The 17,642-nt window shown below is 41.5% G+C and overlaps 1 protein-coding gene and 1 long non-coding RNA gene across 5 annotated transcripts in view; one reads left to right on the top strand and one right to left on the bottom strand.

Annotated features, from left to right (window-relative positions):
* The window catches only part of MCTP1 (multiple C2 and transmembrane domain containing 1), a 390,864-nt gene that overhangs the window by 98,002 nt on the left and 275,220 nt on the right, over positions 1–17,642 (bottom strand). The window lies entirely within an intron of this gene.
* LOC142829904 (uncharacterized) lies at positions 8,897–12,749 on the top strand. The gene is made up of 2 exons (XR_012904812.1): positions 8,897–9,081; positions 12,586–12,749. It is a non-coding gene; the product is annotated as an uncharacterized LOC142829904 (long non-coding RNA).

The following is a 17,642-nucleotide window of genomic DNA, read 5'->3' as shown; positions in this document are numbered from 1 at the left end:
TGGTAAAAACAATTAAGGAATGACGGTGATCTGCACTATATAAATTAATAAAGTTTCAGCATAATTAAATCATGAGCCTTGTGTCTCAAGAACAAATAAGGAAAAGACTGAAGTTTGAAGTAGACAAGACATTGTTTGGACATGGTTCAGTAAGGGAGTTAAGAAAAATTAGTGGCCAGTTAATACTTGTGTTCCCAGGGAGGCAGACAGAATTGCTAGAGCCCTGGGCAAGGTAGCAGGTGGTCAGCTCTGTGCTCACTGAAGGGACAGGTCTGGGGCAGCTAGCCATCAACACTGCCAGGACCACACCATATTACTTCCTCACCAGCCAGTCCTCAGAGCTGCCTGAAGCATGCCGTAGCAGCAACAGCAGTGGCTAGGAGCTCCGGGGTGGGATGAGGAAAGGGGTGCAGGGGGGAGAAAAGGGGCAATTGTCCCAGGGCTTGGTGATTCAAAGGAGCCCGAGGCTCCAGCCACCACAGCAGCAGTGGCTCAAGTGCTGGGCCCCTTTAAACCACTGCCCAATCACTGCACCGGAGTTCAAGGCCATGTACTCCAAGGAGCACTAAGGGCTGAGGGGGAGGCCCATGCCATTTTCCAGGCAGCGCTGTTCCCCCATGGCCCTGCCCCTTCCTCTTGAGGCCCAGCTCTTTCCAGGAGTGTGGAGATGGTGGCCCACACACATCTTACTCCAGTGCCTGTGATAGCTGTTGGCCCTACTGTTATTATCAGTGGAACTATGGAAGTAGTAGCTATACAAATTTTAAAGAAAATCTAGTGAGAACAGCTGAGACCATATTCTTCAAGGCCATATCCAATGTACACTAAGCCTCGGATGAAGGACTACACAAAAGGGTGTGTGGTATTGCGATAACACATTTCCTGAGATGGTCACCTCTTACTTCCATGCTCTAAGATACTTAGTTCTCTCAGTATGACTGTGCAACCACCACCAGATGGATTTAAACCTAGGACCTCTAGAGCTCAGTGTAGGAACCTCTGCAGTTTAAGCTATAAAGCCATCTAGCACTCAGCCTAGGCTATAGAGCTCTCTTGTTCCTATCTCTCGCTGTAAGTGGTCTGCATCCCCTTACATGGGATAGTGACCAGCGCTAGCTGTGTGGGTTACAACTGCACACACAGGAAGGGTAACAAATAGCTGTCAGGAAAGATGAAGAAGGAAATCAAAAGACATACAACTAAAGAAAAGAGACCACAATATTGACTAAAAGAAAAAATCAATTGGTGCAAAAGTGTATTCACATACAAATATTTTAAAAAGGCTTCAGAAATTATTGTATTTTAATCATATGTAGATATATTCTTATGTTACAATGCTAATCAGCCCGTGTAGTTATAATAAAATAAGGGCAATGGCAAAACATCTAATCACATCACTTCTTTCATGCTAGGCATTTTAGCAATATATAATTCACCACCGCACCATTGGAATTTTATTTGTGTAAATAGCTCTTATTCAGGAATTGACTATATATAATGAATTATATGTAACGTGTCCAATTACAAAACACTTTCTTTAATTAAAGTATTTGTTTAACTTTAGTGCAGGTAGTGTTGGGAGATGGAGTTAAATTGATATTTTAAACATTGAAACAAAAGAATTAGCTGTTAAATTATCTTCATAATACATTTTTATTTCTAAATGATATTAGCTTTGTAAAACCTTTCTCTATGGAGATCTGACAGCAGCCTTAGACTACTGCAACTTTCTTCTTTTCAGCAGTACAATTCTACTATAATCTTAAGATTCAAAAAGAAAATAGATCAATTTCCACAGTAAAAGTTTAAATAGGTGGGAGCAGCAGGAGCAGGATTTTTCAAGCTACATATTGCAAAAGCAAGATGAATTGGGAAAGTTAGCAGAGGAATATATTTATAAAACAAATTTAGCATATACATTGACCAAAAATTTGAAGAAAACAATTTTTAATTCAAATCAATCAAGAACCAATATTTATCACTTGCATTCCCTCTTTTATGAAGCCCTTATACATAATTGATCATCTGCAAGAACCCTGTTTCCATGTTTAAGTCCCTGAGCCACTTCTACTGTGCTGCCTAACTTTAGGCACATAAATAAACCTTCATCTCCCCCACCCTAGCTCTTTCTGCTACCTCGTTTCTTGATCCCTGTGGACAAACATCTTGATACACAGGACCATAAGCTGGTTGAAGATGGTGCCTTAGATCACCTTTAGAGTTCTCATATCCAAACTGTAGCTAGATATGGTGGTTACTTACCTATAAATGGAATTTCTTTAAGATATGTGGTGTCTAGGTGTATTGCATATATAGACACATGTCCACCAGGCACTTGAGACTGGAAAACAGTACGAGTAGTGCCTCTTAATTCATACTTCTGTCTTGGAGCTTCTTCTGATCAATATCAAGGTTATAAGACGTAATGCAGAGCAACCACCTTTTCATTTCCTTCTCTACTGTGATTACAGGCAAACTGTAGCACCAGGCAGAGAGTAGCAGCTAGTGAAATTCAGGGTACGTCTAGACTACAGGCTTTTGTCGACAGAAGTTTTGTCGACAGATACTGTCGACAAAGCTTCTGTCCACAAAGAGCGTCTAGACTTCAGCCAGTTCTGTCGACAAAGCAAAATGCTTTGTCGACAAAACCCTGTAGTCTAGACACAACCTTAGATGCAATAACACCTTCTGTTGACAGAAGTCTGTCGACAAAAGGCGTTATGCCTCATAAAATGAGGTTTACCAGCGTCGACAAAACTGCTGAGTTCTGTCGACGTTATGTCGACAGAACTCAGCGGTAGTGTAGACGCAGTTATAGTCGACAAAAGTCCACTTTTGTTGACAAAACTCTGTAGTCTAGATACATCCATAGATAGGAACTATACATCTCAAAGGCCTGGTCTATACTAGACCAGGCAGATTGGCTTAAGGCATGTAACTCTAGCTACACAAAATGCAGCGTCCACACAGTAAATGCTCCCATCTGCTTGCTTCTCTTACTCTTCACAGGAGTACGAGTTGCCATCGGGGGCTGTCGTCAGCCTTTGATTTATGGGTCTATACCAGACCTGCTAAATTCAATGCTAGAAGATTGACCACCAGAGTATCGATCTTCTCGTAAATACAGATAGGCCCAAAGAGCCTCCAGTTACAGGGAAGTAACCTCCATTTCTTTTTCAAGTGCTGGTCCCCACTTGTATTCCATATATCAGTCACTGGTAAGCAGTAGGGTAGTATGAGCAGGGTATAAGGATGGCTACTGTATTTATATATACGTAATACAACCATTCCAAAGACTCCATCCACAGAAGAGACTTGGATTAAAGCATAACATTTTGTGAAGGCAGGGATGAAAATTCATGTTGTTACCTTAAAAATGCCCAGCACAGACACTTCTCAAAGAGATGCTACTGAGGTTTCCTGTAATCTAGTGAACTAGACCTTCACCCAATACAGGGGAAGGAGATGTGTTAAATAATAGCAAAAAAAGGTATAACTAGAATTCCGGTAACAGTGTCCACTGCTGTTGCTTGACCCCATTTTGTTTCTGTTACAGCAACAAGTAGTTAGGTATTTTCTTAATTAGTTGAATTCTTTATAGGTAGAACACCAAAGTTCATCTGACATTGAGAGAAGGAAGCCTCCACTCCATAGTTGAGGAAAGAGGTTGTAGTAAAAATGTTGGGAAATGAATTGATGTATGTAGAAATTAGAAATTACAGTAAAACTCTAGTGGTCTGGCACCATCTGGAACCCGGAAGTGCTCCGGGCTGCAGGACAATTGGAGCTGCTCTGCCCCCGGCTTCCCCAAGTCAGCCGTGGTCAGTTTCAATAGGGTCTGACTTGGGGATGCCTGGGGAAGAGCAGCTGGAGTGATGTCGGGTTGGTCCCGCAGCGTCGAGGGTCGCATCCCCCCCACTCCACCTCAGACCCCTCTAGTCTCCCCCTTCCTATAGTCCGGCATATCTGATAATCCGGCACCCCCTGGATCCGAAAGGTGCCGGATTATCGGAAGTTTACTGTACTTAGTGAAACCTTTCAAGAATATAGTTATTATCAGATTGATAAAAACAAAGTAGCCCTCTATCCAAAGATGGAAGGTAATAACTGGAGATAGGAGGACCAGCAGTAAGCCAGGCTCAAAGTCTTGAGAAAGAGGTAGTCTAGAGTAGCAGAAACATCCAATGTCTCTACGGCCAATTGATTTTGTTATGCCCTGACAAAGATATGCCTCCTTTTGGCTAAATAACATTTTCCGGTGGTCTTTCTACTGTGATTAAGAGTAGTTTGACCCACCTCTGAACATGAATGCTGCAAGTTTGACACCTATCCAAATGCTGGGTCATGAGCTGAACACAGTCCTAACATGGATGCCTGAACCTGCCATTGTCCTGAGTTAGAACATCTGGATATGGGATGGGTAGACTGATATTTGCAGGAGGTTAAAGAACCAGAATTCCCTGAAACATCTTGGTGCAATGAGAAGGGGACACATCCTTGCAGCAAATCTTCTGCAGATCTTCTGGTAGCAATGTAATAGGAGGAAAGAAGCACCATAGATATCTGACCAAGATAACAAGAAAGGCATCATCCTGGCAATCCCAACTCAGTGCTGCTCATGTGAAATGTATGCAGAACTTCTTGTTCACCAGATCTCAGGAGCCTGTCACCCATTGAGTGAAGAATTTGTTGAGCATGCAACTACGTACCTCCTACTCATGTTTGGTAGAGAAATGTCTGCTGAGATTGCATGCCAGAGCATTTGCACATCTAAAAAGTAGGTCACAGAGCCTAATGTCATTCTGGATACACAGTTCCATAAGTATATTGCTTCTATGCCGTGAGGAAAGATTTCATTCTTCCTTATTTGTTTATATGGAAGATGGTCTTCATTCTCTGACATTTTCTGGACACTTGGGCACTATATAAATGGGAGGAATGATTGCAGGTCAGCTGGACTCCAAAAGATTGATATGCATCCTTGTCTCCCAAATTATCCACCTATTTGTGGCACATGGTCACCCATCGTAGCCTATGAGGTATGTGCCTCTGATAACGGTCACATTGTATGTGGAATGGGAATCCAGTATGCAACTGCCTGCTGGATAAACACCGAACCAGAGAACTTCCCAACTAGATCAGCCTCGTAGGAGCCAATTATCCAGTTCATCTCACCCAGGCAGGCTTACCTGGGCTTTTTCTTAAACCCTGGAACACTAGACACAGTCCTTCTCCTGAGAGGGGGAAAACAGGGAGGGTCCCAAGACTATAGCTTAGATTAAAGACAACTAACCACATTAAGAAATATATACAATAATATGTGGTGATCAGGATGATAATGCAAAGATGGAATCCTCTGTGTCTGAAGCTAACTCAATGGAACTAAAAAGGAACTAAGGAGGCAGTCTGTCTTCCCTTATGCCTCACTGCTGATCCAGGGTGCAGATGCGTATCTGAAGCTTCTTACAAGTTTCCAGACCCAGGCACATGGTGTGTGCATACATCCACTTTTGTGGAATACAAATAGGGACTAGCACTGAAGATCTTTGCTGATTCTTTCTGCATAAGACCTGCAGCATATTGCTTTTCCTAGCCATCAAAATGGCTAAAAAGCTCATCATCTTGATTACTACAATATGCTTCTCTCTGTCCTTAAACGCAAACTAGACCTGCTCAGACTCACTCAGAATACTGCTACAGGTTGACCCTCTTTAGTCCAGCACCTTCGGGATCTGACCGGTGCTGAAGCAGAGAATTTGCCTAACCACAGGAGGTCAATATTGTCTAGCAGCATTACCAACACTTCCACTGCTTACTGGGCTCTTTGGAAGACATTTAGGTGTATATTGAGCTAAACAACAGCACAGAACACTGAAAGCCAGGACTGGTGGTTGTAAACAAACTTTGTGGGGCTGCAAGAACCTTGGTCACACCAAGATAAATGGACATCTGGCTAACTAAAATCCTGCTGAACCATGATGTTTCCAGACCAATGTGTGCTGGACTAGGAAGTTCTGTACAAGCCCTTTGCTTTGATCGTATTGTCTCTTATTGTCAATCCCTCCACTTGTTCCTCCTTTTCTATCTCCTCAAACACACACTTTCTTAATCTTTCAGGGTTATCGCTACTCCATCTGTCACTAAATATTGAAATGTCAGTTCTTACTGCCACATCAATTAATACCAAGAAATGGTTCAGAAGAAAATATGATAAAATTCAATAAGGACAAATGCAAATGACTCCACTTCAGAGCGAACAAACAGTTGCATACATACCAAGTGGGGAATGACTGACTAACTAGGGGGTCAAGCTAAATATGAATCAATAGTGTTATATTATTGAAAAAACATACATCATGCTGGGATGTATTAGAAGGAGTACTAGATACAAGAGGTGTGACCAACCCGTGGCTCTCGAGCCACATACGGCTTTTTAATTTAAAAAAAAAAATGTGGCTCCTGCTGCTTCTGAGCCCCGTGCCCAGACTGCTCAGGCCAGCTGCTCTGAATATGGCATCCCAGCACCTGGAGGGAGAAACACGTGGCAGCAGCAGTGTCTCCGGGACCCAGTCATTAGGTTAGAGCCGAGGGGGAAAAGGGGTGGTGCCTGGCTCTGGGGGAGGGCAGGAGGATTGGGTTAGAGCGGGGGGCGGGGGGGGGTGTGCCTGGCCCTGGATGAGGCCAGGGAGGGCACTGGGTTAGAGCAGGGGGGCTGGGAGAGGGAGGGCATTGGGTTAGAGCAGAGGGGCTGGGAGTGCTTTGGTCTGAGCGTGGGGGGGTGGTTGGGAATGCTTGGCTCAGGGGAAGGGGAGGGGCATTGAGTTGCAGGGGGAGGGGGAGGGAGTTTGAAGTACCTTAAACTCAAAGTCTTCGTGGATGCAGAATAAGGCAGCCAACACATATGTCATATTTAAATTCCAGGGCAAAAAAAGAATCAGCATGTACCTGGTTTACACTGTATTTCTTTAAAGAAAACTGAAAGGCTATTGTTTGCCAGGCTGACGCAATTGTTCTGAGATATGAGTCTCTCCCTTGTTTTTTAACCTCTCGTATTTGCAGTCTGGGACTGGCACTTCAAAATGTGCTAATTTAAATCTCAGTTCAGTTTTAATTAAAAAAAGCTCAGAAAATATAAGGGAAAAGTGTTAAATTTAAAATACATGGTGGGATGCTTTTTATTTTAGGGTAAGAATATTACTGTATTTTAAAGGGTTTTTTTTTTTATTTGATGTTTATTTGTTGTCAAGTTCTCTGAAGATCTATGGACTAGCCATGAATTTTTTAAGTGATTAGAGACTTTTTTTATTGTTTTTTGTCCGAAATGTCCTGTAATGTTATTTTTATCACTACATTTTCTATCTACCTTTCTATATATAGATAGATAAAAATAAATATATAATACATGGCTCTTTGCACTCTATCCACCGCTATTTTGGTTCTTCGTCTAACTGGCTGGCCACCCCCGCAATACAAGATAAAAGTAATAATTCAACCATTTACTCCATTCTAATTAGACTCCGATTGGAGTATTATGTCCAGTTCTAGGCACCATATTTCACGACAGACATTGAGAAATTGGAGAAAGTCCAGAGAAGAGCAACTAAAATGACAGATGGTCTAGAAAACACGACCTATGATGGCAAACTGAAAAAGCTGGATTTTTTTTTAAGTCTGGAGAAGAAAAGGAGGACAGGGACAAAACATTTTTCAATACATAAAATGTTACAAGGACGATAGAGGAAAAATTGGTTGCTTTAATCTGACAATAGAACAAAAAGCAGTGGTCTTAAATTGCCTCAAGGGTAGGGTTGGACAATAGAAAAAACTTCCTGGCAGGGTAGTTAAGCACTGTAATTGCTTAGAGAGGCTTGTGGAATCTCCATCATTGTTTAAGTTGCTCTAAAAACTCTCCAAACACCTGCCAGGGATGGTCTAGAATAAAACTTAGCCATGAATGCAGGGGACTGGAATTGATGACCACTCAAGATCCCTTTTAGTCCTATGATTCTATAAATGCCAGCCTCCCATGCAGTTAAATGCTCACTCAAATATTTTCATGTGCTGCTACTCATATTTGGTAGAAGCTCACTGGAAGCATCCATAAGGTTACCTCATTATCTTCAAATCTCACCCTCAAAAATCTCCTTTGCAGCGATATTTACAAAAACTTGGCTGTGATTAGGCAGCTGGTATGCTGAGACCAATTCTTGCTATGCTGATCAACATTGCTTCTGTTTCTTTGCACTAGCCTATCCATCCATCCACAACTGTGTCAAGTTATACTGTATGATCCTTGGGGCAGGAACCATTTTTATGCTGTGTTTGTTCAGCACATTAAGGGTCCTGGTCCATGACTGGGGCTCCTAGGCACTAGAGGAACACAAACAAGTAATGTCAGAATCTTGACTACAGGGAGTCTGAGAAACTTTCATGAATCCTACCTGCAACTTGGGGAGAGGAGTTAAATCTTTTCAATCTATGTTGTTCCTGTCTCTCAGAAACAAAAAACAAACAAACAAACAAACAAAAACTGTTGTGAGAAGGAGTAGGGGAAGAGAAGCTACAGAGGCTCAGGGTCTCTGGCAGTCAGGCCACTTGTTATTCGGGTGCATAACTTCAGATACCAACATTTTAAAATGTTGGTATCAGTTTTCATGATGCAGGAAGAATTAATTTAGCAACTCTTCCACTACTTTCTACCCATCCCAAAACTGCATCACCTGTGAGAAGTCAATTCAATCACAAATTTTGGGTCAGTGTGACGGGGCAGACCAGCCCCACACTGAACAAGGGGAAGTAGAGCACACCTATGGGAGGGAATATGCCCCTCCCCCATGACCCTGCTGGGCATGCTCCCAGTGCAGCCTGGGTATAAAAGCCTGGAGCGCAGCTCAGTTGGCCCATACTAAGAGGGGAAGGAGCTCCTGCCAGAGCCATGGCTACTGCCACCAGCACCACCCTCGAGACGATCTCTACCACCTTGCCAGCCACACCTTGCAGCTAATCTTGCCGCCATCGCCACATGCACAACTGCCGTAGGACCAACCAACACAGCCACCGATGTGGGATCTGGACATGACGGTAGGGTCCATGGTAGCCAGGGGCATTGGGTAGGCAGAAGCCCAGGGCGGGGCATGTGAAGTGACCCAGGAGGCTCAGTGCGTTTCAGGGAAAGCTCCCTGCTGAGCCAGTGGTGGAACTGCCCACCGCTGACAGGGCCATGGACTGAGGTCCGGAGGAGAGGGAGGCCCCTACCCCACCCTGGGCCTGGGGGGACAATGATTCAGCCTCAGGGCCCGTGGACCTACGACTAGGCCTCTGGGCCTGCAGGACAGTGATTTGGGCTCTGGGTCTGCAGAACTGCGAGTAGGCCTCTGGGCCTGCAGAGCAAGGCCCTGAGCCCCAGGGTGCCAGGTCAGGGAGAGACCGGGGGTGAGACAACCCAGTACAGTCAGTTATAAAGCATGTGACATACATGGAGAAAGTACTATTTACAATTGCTGGAAAATCATTTGCTCTCACTGCAACTGCTTCTAACTTAAGAAAACAAAACATCATTATCTATGCTGTTGCTTCTTACGAAGGCAAGAAATCCCCATATGTTGTAGAGTTATTTTCAGTGTCAATTTTTTGTTTACCACTTTTTAATCCTATTTATTTTTTAGTAGCTGATAAGTCTCCATGGGATCTAGATACAGCTCTGATAAAGGGCTACTTGACTTTTGCATTCTTGACACACACATTGTTATATGCATTTTATCTCTGTATAAATGTATGTAACAATACTATAAAAACACCTTTGTATGTGTGAATGTTCCTGACAGTATATTGAAACACATATACAAAAACATATATGTGTACTCATATATATAATTCAATGGGATTTCTGCAGAGAAACGTGGAAGTTATTGTCAAAATGGCTGTCATCTGTATAAAGGAAACAGCAATGAGCTGGGCATTAAATTTGCATACAGCCCCAAGCATTGAGGTTCCTGTATATGAACTGTTCTACTATTCTTGATGGCATAGCTGGCAGGAAGATTGTCAGGATTAGCTCAGGAAAAAACACCCCCAAGGAGATAATTTGAAGACATACTGAGATTTTGCCTCAATGCATGAAAACAAACATGAAAGCCTCAGGAAACTGTGCACACTAAAAGTTACCACAAATGCTAAGCCACACACCAAAGGATAATATATTTCAGCTAATTAACACACAGCTATATGCAACATTGTTAGAAGTGGCTTCCACTTAGAACTGGTGTAGATCTTGTATTGGTTAAACTTGGGAAGAGAAGGTTTTTTACAAATGTGAAAGGAAAAAGGAAAATAGCTGAGAAATAAAGGTGGAGGTTCTTTGGATGTCTGTCTTAGTTTTCCAGAAGATATTAGCTCAGTGTTCTAACACTATTATGATGTAAACTGACCAGTACTTTCCTTAACTTTAACTGTTTTCTCTGAACTCCCCCTCCATACAAATGGATAGAATCTTATACCTATTATAGCTTCAAAGTATGAAAAAATAGTTTGACTTGACACTTTGTAAACATTTTCTAACAAGAACCACTCATATTTTGTCCACTGCAAATGTTAATGACCTCTTAAGATTTAGGGAGGAAGCAATCTATATTATACATATTGTACACTAAGCAATCTTACCAACTATACAATCAAAAATAAAAATGTCTAACAATTCTCTAGATTCAAAGGATGTACACACGAGCATCATTGCTAGGAATGAGAGCAATTTGTAACAGCAAGAGTATGAGTAAGAGATTGATGCAATTTCATATCAGACCAAAAATATCTAATTGAAATAATACAACAGTACAAAACTAAAGGGCAGGAAAACACATTTACAACTCATAGCTACATGTCATATGTAAATGCCTGTACTTGTTGTAAGAGACATGGAAAAGACTTCAAGTATCTTTAGTGTTTTATTTACCAGGCTAATTAATTTAACTGTAGTTATATTATGCATATCTTAAGGAAAGTGCTGATAATAGAGAATAAGAGACTGAAGACTTTCTATTGACAACTGCTCATTTACAAGAAAAAAGCTCAAAGTTACTTTATACACTAAGTGCATATTAACACAGAAAATATATTCTGTGAGATCAAGGGATCTTCTCAGAAACATCTGAAAAAAATTAAGTGTTTAAGAGGTTAGAGGAAGCAAGGATACAGTAGGAGAATGAGAAATGGATCTAACAGAACAATACATATCCATAGCTACAAAACACAGGAGTCCAACATCAAAATGGCAAGCTTTTGGCATATATCTAACATGACAAATGACAGCCAATTTTCAAAGTCCAGTAAGGTGAAACATTGATACTTTCCACCAGGAATATAAAATTTATGGGAAAAACTGAAGAGGTTATGTGAGCGCGAGTAGCTCACTAGAAGAATTTTCCCCATCTCTCTCATTAACCCTAATGTTAAGAGAAAGATGGTGTTATTTAGAAGTAAAATGGCACCATAAGATTTGATTAATGATTGGAAAGGGAAACAGAATGTTTGAACTATCAGGGAAACTAAAATAGATTCTCATGTGCCACCGTCAGGGAAAATACATTATGCTCTATTAGTTAAGGGGGCACAGGCCTCATTTACCCAATTCCTTTCTAAATGAAAAAGAGCAGATACATTTTATATGCAGGACAACTTAAGACATAATAAATGCAGTCTACTGAGCAATTTGATAAGAAGCATTACCACTGAACATTTGGCCAGAAAGTATTGCTATGTCCTTTTAGATTTTGGTGTTGGCCATATGGTCAGTGGGAGTAAAATTTTCAAAATGTCTAAGTGTTTTTTGCGCCCAATTATGTTGAAGAATTAGAAACTTAATGAGTAGCTTATGGAGTGGAATTAGAAACAGAAAATGAATGAATGACAAAGAATAAGCTGAAGATAAAGTTCTGGGGAGATATAAGGAACAGGTGGAAGATATGAATTCTCTGAGGCAGAGAACTTCTGGAAATATAAAGAAATCAAGTATAGCTTTGGGAATAATGAAACTGCAAATGAAAATGAGAAATAGATGGGAGTACATTGGGCAGAAGGAGAAACTCCCAATGTCCTGTTGAAGTCTTACCAGTATGGAAGCCCTCTCATTAGCAATGCTACAAAAGGGCTGTGTCTAGACTGGCAAGTTTTTCTGCAAAATCATCTGCTTTTGCAGAAAAACTTGCCAGCTGTCTACACTGTCCACTTGAATTTCCGCAAAAGCACTGATGATCTCATGTAAGATTGTCACTGCTTTTGCGGATATACTATGCTGCTCCCGTTTGGGCAAAAGTCTTTCTGAAAAACTTTTGCACAAAAGGGCCAGTGTAGACAGCAGAGAGTTGTTTTCCACAAAAAAGCCCCGATCGCGAAAACGGCGATTGGGGCTTTTTTGTGGAAAAGCGCGTCTAGATTAGCCACGGACGCATTTCCGCAAAAAGTGCTTTTGCGGAAAAGCGTCCTGACAATCTAGACACGCTTTTCCGAAAATGCTTTTAACTATCATCAGAATCAAGCATTTCTTACAAGCAATTTTTCTCATAATACTTCTGTCTTGTCTATATTTTACAGATGGAAATTTGACACAGAGATTAAGTGACTTGCCCTAAATCACAAAGAACTGAACACAGTTCTCCTAAGCCCAAGTGCAATGCCAAATTCAGAAGACCATTCCAGCATTGTGTGTGTGTCTCACACTCACTCAGTTGTGCAGGTATTAAACTTAATGACAATTTGGTGAGGATTGCTCTGGCATGTTATCTTAAACATCCCTCCTCTGGTGTTTAGGCATCAACTTTTCCCCTTCCTTCCCTTTTGGTGGTAAATGTCTTTTCTGCTACCTTAGAAAATAAGTGTGCGCGGGGGGGGGGGGGGGGGAAGCAACGGGAAGCGAGGGAGGAAGAAGAATGAGAATACAGGACAGGCACTTTATGACCTGTCATTGTCATCTGCACTTCCATTACCAATGTGTGGGATCAGTTATGGGGAAAGAAAAGAAAAAGGGGGAAGCAAAGGGAAAGCACTCTTACCTCTAATGAAAGGGAAAACTGAAGCAAAGGTAAAGTGGGAGGCTTAAATAAGGCAAAGGGTAAAATAAGAAGGTGGCTTATAATCAAATGTGGAAAAGGAAGCAAGATATGCAACAGGGGAAAGGTGAAACATGGGAAAAAAAGAGGAAGGCTATGTCTACACTACAGAGTTTTTCTGGAATACCAGAGATATCCCAGAAAAAGTCTACAGAATCCAGGGAACGTGTTCTTTTTTTGGATCAGTTTCTAAAAAAGCAGGCACACTCTTTTGGAAGCCCTGTATTGTTCATTTTATAAGGAATAAGGGTTCTTCTGGAAGAAGATGTTTTTCCCCACATTTGGCCACATGTAGATGGGCCAAATGTTAAAAATGCCTCTTCCCAAAAAAAAAAAAAAAAAAAAACCACACCAGAAAAAGGTACACACATTTTCCAAAAATAACCTGCAGTGTAGACATAGCCAATCATAGGTAAAGCAGTATTGTCAATATGGCTACTACAGTTCACGAACCTTAAATCATGAAAGTCCTGAAATTTGTGGTTACTGTAGAGCTGCACACACATTTTAATAATACAGGAACAGAGTACAAGTGAGATCACGAATTAATATGGCTCCTATCTTTCAAACCATGCTGGTTTGAATCACAGAACTATAGAACACTAGATCTGGAAGGGACCATCGAGTCCTGTCCCCTGCCTTCATGGCAGGACCCAGTAATGTCTAGACCATCCCTGATATTTGTCTGTCAAACCTGCTCTTAAATATCTCCAGAGATAGAGATTCCACAACCTCCCTAGGCAACTTATTTCAGTTTTTAACCAACCTGACAGTTAGGAACTTTTTCCTAATGACCAACCTAAACCTCCCTTGCTGCAGTTTAAGCCCATTGCTTCTTGTCCTATCATCTGAGGCCAAGGAGAACAATTTTTCTCCCTCTTCCTTATGACAGCTTTTTAAATATCTCAAAACCGCTATCATGTGCCTTCTCAGTAGTCTCCTTTCCAGACTAAACAAGCCCAGTTCTTTCAGTCTTCTTTCATAGGTTATGGTCTCTAGACTTTTAATTATTCTTGTTGCTCTTTTTTGGACCTTCTCCAATTTCTCCACATCTTTCTTGAAACGTGGTGCCCAGAACTGGACACATTACTCCAATTGAGGCCTAATCAGTGCAGAGTAGATCAGAAAAAAGACTTTTTGGGTCTTGCTCAAACATTCCTGTTAATGCATCCCAGAATCATGTTGGCTTTTTTTGCAACAGCGACACAGTTGACTCATTTAGCTTGTGGTCCACTATGACCCCTAGGATTGCTTTCTGCAGTACTCCTTCCTAGACAGTCACTTTCCATTCTGTATGTATGAAACTGATTGTTCCTTCCTAAGTGAAGTACTTTGCATTTGTCCTGATTAAACTTCATCCAATAACTCAGATCATTTCTCCAATTTGTCCAGATCATTTTAAATTCCAATCCTATTCTCCAAAGCAGTTGCAACCCCTACGAGCTTCGTATCGTCTGCAAACTTAAGCGTATTCTCTATGCCAATATCTAAGTAATTGATGAAGATATTGAACAGAACCAATCCCAAAACTGACCCCTGCGGAACCCCACTTGTTATGCTCTTCCAGCGGGATTGTGAACCATTAATGACTACTCTCTGAGAACAGTTATCCAGCCAGTTATTTACCCACCTTATAGTAGCCCCATCTATGCTGTATTTGCTTAGTTTATTGAGAAGATCATGTGAGGCTGTATCAAGTGCCTTACTAAAGTCTAGGTATACTATATCCACAGATTCTCCATTATCCACAAGGCTCATTATTCTATCCAAGAAGGATACCCGATTGGTTTGATATGATTTGTTCTTTACAAATCCATGCTGGCTGTTACTTATCACCTTATTATCTTCCAGGTGTTTGCAGATGAATTCCTTAATTACTTGTTCCATCATCTTTCCTGGCATAGAAGTTAAATTGACTGGTCTGTAGTTTCCTGGGCTGTTCTTATTTCCCTTTTTATAGATGGGCACTATATTTGCCCTTTTCTAGTCTTTAGCCATCTCTCCTATCTTCCATGACTTTTCAAAAATGGTAGTTCGTCTCAGATACCTCCTCTATCAGCTCCTTGAGTTTTTTAAGATGCATTTCATCAGGTCCTGGTGGCTTGCAGACATCTAACTTTTCTAAGTGATTTTTAATTTATGGGTTTTTTTTTTATTTTATCTTCTAAACCTATCCCCTTCCCATAGTATTCACTATGTTAGGCATTCCTTCATGATCAGACTTCTTGGTGAAGACTGAAACAAACAAGTCACTAAGCACCTTTGCTATTTCTAAGTTTCCTGTTTCTGTTTCTCCCTCCTCACTGAGCAATGGGCCTATCCTGTCCTTGGTCTTCCTCTTGCTTCTGATATATTTACTGAAAGTCTTCTTGTTTCCTTATGTCTGTAGCTAGTTTGAGCTCGTTTTGTGCCTTTGCCTTTCTAATTTTGCCACTGCATACTTATATTGTTTGCTTATATTCATCATTTGTAATTTGTCATAGGTTCCACTTTTTATGACTCCATTTTTATTTTTATATCATGCAAGATCTCCCAGTTAAGACGAGGTGGTCTTTTGCCATATTTTCTCTCTTTTCTATGCAGCAAAATAGCTTTGAAAAAGTGCCAACTCTTTAGTTGTTTTTCCCTAGTCTTGCTTCACATGGGATCTTGCCTACCAGCTCTCTGAGCCAACCAAAACCTGCCTTCCTGAAATCCATTTTGCTATTCTCCCTTCTACCATTCCTTAGAATCATTAACTCTATGATTTCATCATCACTTTCACCCAAGCTGCCTTCCACTTTCAAATTTTAACCAGTTCCTCCCTATTGGTTAAAATCAAATCTAGAACAGCTTCTGAATGCAAGAGGCATAATAGTTACAATATCATAGGAATTCTGCTTATTTTCTCTTTTGAACTGAATCCTCTGATGTCGAAAACAACAACAATATGGTTAGCAGCAACAGTTTTTCAAATGGAAATTATAAATAAAAATTAAGAACTAATTCAGAGAAAAACGGAAGAATTGTTTGGAGGCATGACTTTGGGGGGTTGATTCTAACTTTTGAGCATAAATACAAGGAGTGTTAGAATGAGGACTCCTTGTAAGGAGACAGTGAGTCAGTATGTGTTTAGAAAAAAAAAAAAGGATTTTGACTGAGTGTAGCCAGACAGGAATCCCCCCCCCCCTCCTTGAAACATCCATTTTGCTTGCCCCTCTTAGGTGCCTGGAGCATACAGGGCATAGACAGAGCAGTAAAATCAGCATAGTCCTTGAAGCCTTGACAGAAGGCCCAGATATGCTGGCTGCTGTGACCCTGGATGGCTGTAAACAGAGATACGCCAATTGTTGACCTCGAGGCTGCGAGAACTGCCTTGGCTGGCACCTATATTGATATGATCACACAGCTGTCTGCAGGGGGAGGAATCTCCTGCACAGTAAAGAATATCCAGTACTCACAATTTAGTTATCTCTCTTGCAAGTGTAAATTAAGTTGAAACTCCCTTGTAAGAACTGGCATCACAAAGACGGACCAGTACAATTTGGCATCTTAGATAAGGAAGAGGATACAGGCCCCTATGGGTAAAAAGATGGGTCCAGCAGCACACTCACTCTGAGCGTCAATCTACCATCTATCTGCTGGTAGGGTTAGGTAATTGGCCTCCCGAGGTTCCACGGGGTCGCCCACCTCGTATACATCTTTCCTAGGAATTGAGGGACCAGCCGTGGCCTGATACACTGGAGTTGAGAGGCACAGAAGGGGGTAAAAATTGTACCTGGATGTGGTCCTTTGTCTTAAGTGTACACATAGACTTAGAGCTCTTTAAAGATGAAGCTGTCACTTGGAACCATTATTTGTTTTCTATTTTTATTTTCTTTGTAACCATTTTTCAGATCTATATTTGCTAGCAGTTAAGAAATAGAGAAATAGCCATTGTAACCTTATGATTTATAAGCGTCTTTAATAAACCTGTAAGGCTCTGTCTACATTGGCACCCCTTTCCGGAAAAGGGATGCTAATGTAGCACGTTGGAATAGGCAAATCTGCGGGGGATTTAAATATCCCCCGTGGCATTTGCATTAACATGGCTGCTGCTTTTTTCCGGCTTGAGGAAAAGCCGGAGAAAAGCGCCAATCTGGATGTTATTCTCTGGAAAATAAAGCCTTTTCCAGAGGATTTCTTATTCCTACTTTCAAGTTGACTTTATTTTCCGGAGAATAACGTCCAGACTGGCGCTTTTCTCCAGCTTTTCCCCAAGCTGGAAAAAAGCAGCAGCCATGTTAAAGCAAATGTCACGGGGGATATTTAAATCCCCCGTGGATTTGCCTATTCCAACGTGCTACATTAGCATCCCTTTTCTGGAAGGGAGGCCAGTGTAGACGTAGCCTAACTGTTTAAGCTTTAACCTGACTCCTTCAGTTGCTGTAACAGAACCACGCACAACTTAAAAGAACTCCAGACGGTCATAAGGGACAGATACAGGCAGAGCTGGGCATTTGGATCGTGTCGCTTCCAGAGGACAGATCCGTTGGGGCATCTCTCAGCCTTCCCTAGGCTGCC

The sequence above is a fragment of the Pelodiscus sinensis genome, chromosome 6 (genome assembly GCF_049634645.1).
Source record: "Pelodiscus sinensis isolate JC-2024 chromosome 6, ASM4963464v1, whole genome shotgun sequence".
Classification (NCBI taxonomy): Eukaryota; Metazoa; Chordata; order Testudines; family Trionychidae; genus Pelodiscus; species Pelodiscus sinensis.
Note: the sequence above shows the minus strand (reverse complement) of the source record. Positions and strands in the feature narration are given on the sequence as shown.